Genomic DNA, 2,500 nt, shown 5'->3' with positions numbered 1-2,500 from the left:
GTGACAGCTCGGAGCGGACTGCCTCATGAGTGGCGGTCATGCCCACCCAATATTAAATCTGCTGAATATTGGCGAACAGTGCCGATGGTTACATTTTGCTCGCCAGGTTTTTGTCTAGACTGCCACTTTTGAGTGACGAAGACTCGATAAACTGGAAGTGCCGATGGTGGTGAATGGCAGTGTGTACGGGTCTTACAGAAACAACCCGATGAGCAGAGTCGAGGTCTGGGCAACGTGCCATATGCCCGTAAAGCCGGTGTTGGCGTTCATATACTATGCAGGGGATTATTGGCTCGACTCAGTCTCATGGAGTAATCGCTGATTTGACTCGAGCTCCGCACTCCCTCTCTCTTAAGGGAAATATTCAAGCTGTCCACAAGTTCGTCCTTTTTTAGTTGAGGCGTCGTGTAGAATGAGTGTACTGAGCAGCAGAAGGCAGCATTTCAGCTCTCAGGCACAGATAATGGACAAGACTTTCGTATAGGAATTAAGGGCATTTGCGGGGGTAGTTTGATCCTCTTCTGTCCCGTGAGTGAAAAATCAAACAAAATAAACACAACACTCACTAGAACGCGATCTCACTTTCGGCCTTTGGAAAGAGTTGATGAAAGAGGCGAAAGCGTCCAGAATACTGACCTTAGCTCCGTCGACCTTCCTGGGTGCGGCCGCTCTCTGTGCACGTGTTCGTCATTAAGCCAAAACTGAGAGAAAGTCCGGAAGAAAGCTTCATCATCACACTGGTCATTACAGTCTAGCGTGGCGGTGATTAGCGTATAACGGCGGCCTTTCTCTTAACGCTGAGTTGTAAGAAAGCTTCATTTTGTTTTGTTTTGGTTGGTGAGGTTTTTATGACAATGCTGAATGATTTATCGTCTAGTCCGTATCTCTTTGTCCTCCTCATCCTCCCTCACGGTCTTATCCTTGTCCTCAGCTTCGCGAGGGGCTTCGTGGTGCAGTGGTTAGCACACTCGGCTCACAATCGAGAGAGCCCGGGTTCGATTCCCAGGCGGAGTGGAAAAATTTGGGCGGCTTTTCCGATACCCTACGCCCCTGTCCACCCAGCAGTGAATGGGTACCAGGTATTAATCGGGGGTTGTGTCCCGTCTCCTGGGGTCTGTTCCCTTCTATAATTCCTTCCCCTTCTGTCTCTCTCCGGCATATGACCACAGATGTTGCGCCGACTAAACGAAACTTTCCTTTCTTCTCAGCTTCGTCCTCCACCTCCTCCTCCTCGTCCTCTTTTTTTTTCGTCGTCCTCTTCCTCTTCGTTCTCCTACTCTTTCTCCTCCTCTCTCTCCTCCTTCTCGTCCTCCTCTCCCTTGTCATATTCCTCTTTCTCCTCGTCTTCTCCTCCTCCTCCTCCTCCTCATCTCCTTCTTGTCTCTCTCCTCCTGCTTTTCGGCCTCTTCTTCCTCTTCTTCGTCTACGTATTCGTCCTCGTCTTTGCCTTCCTCTTTCCCCTCCTTGTTCTATTCCATTTCCTCCATCTCCTCATTTTCATTTTCCTACATTTCAGTGTAAGGAAGTGCAGTATTCTGAGTGTAGGTAGGAACAACCCCTCACATAACTATTGCTTAAATGACACTCCCATAAGCAGGTCTGGGTGCGAGAGGGATTTAGGGGTCTTAGTGAGCTCTGATCTCCGTCCAAGGGCACAATGCATTCAAACTAGAAATCGAGCAAACAGGGTACTGGGATTTATTTCAAGGAGCGTAAGCAACAGAAGCGCCGAAGTCTTCCTCAAACTATATTCAGCATTAGTTAGACCTCATCTTGATTATGCGGCTCAGTTCTGGTCACCTTACTATAGAATGGATATCAAAATGTTAGAATCGGTGCAGAGGAGGATGACTAAGATGATTCAGGGGTTGAGAAACTTGCCATACGAGGAAAGACTCAAACAGTTAAACTTGCATTCTCTAGAAAGGCGAAGAGTGCGTGGAGACATGATCGAGGTTTATAAATGGATGAAGGGCTTTAATAAGGGAGACATTCATAAGGTTTTGTTGGTAAGAGAACCGGGTAGGACACGAAGTAATGGGTTTAAACTGGATAAATTCAGATTCAACAGGAACATAGGCAAAAATTGGTTTGCTAACAGGGTGGTGGATGAGTGAAATAGGCTTAGCAGTCATGTGGTGAGTGCCAATACAATTGTCACATTCAAAAATAGATAAATTCATGGACAGCGATATTAGGTGGGGTTAGATTCACGGGAGCTTAGGTTCAAAGGAGCTGCCTCTTGCAGACTTATGTTTTTATGTTCTTATGTTCTTATGTTCATCTTCTTCCTCCTCCTCTCTCATCATTTCCTTCTTCCTGTCTTCCTTCTGCTCATCGTCTTCTTCGTCCACGTCCTCGTCATCATTTTATCCTTACTCCTTTCCTTCCTCCTCTCTCTCCTCGTCCTTCTCCTCCTCCCTTTCTTTCCTCTTCCTTCCCTTTCCATCATAACCTTGCTCCTTCTCGCCGTATATCCCTCTCACACACACACACACAC

At 47.0% G+C, this 2,500-nt stretch overlaps 1 protein-coding gene across 1 annotated transcript in view; it reads right to left on the bottom strand.

Moving 5' to 3' along the window:
- Positions 1-2,500, bottom strand: part of LOC126997793 (glycine receptor subunit alpha-2-like) — a 117,704-nt gene that overhangs the window by 57,555 nt on the left and 57,649 nt on the right. The gene's annotated exons all lie outside the window — the stretch shown is intronic.

The sequence above is a fragment of the Eriocheir sinensis genome, chromosome 13, assembly GCF_024679095.1.
Source record: "Eriocheir sinensis breed Jianghai 21 chromosome 13, ASM2467909v1, whole genome shotgun sequence".
NCBI lineage: Eukaryota > Metazoa > Arthropoda > Malacostraca > Decapoda > Varunidae > Eriocheir > Eriocheir sinensis.
The sequence above is the reverse complement of the archived record's forward strand: the minus strand, read 5'-3'. Positions and strand labels throughout refer to the sequence as shown.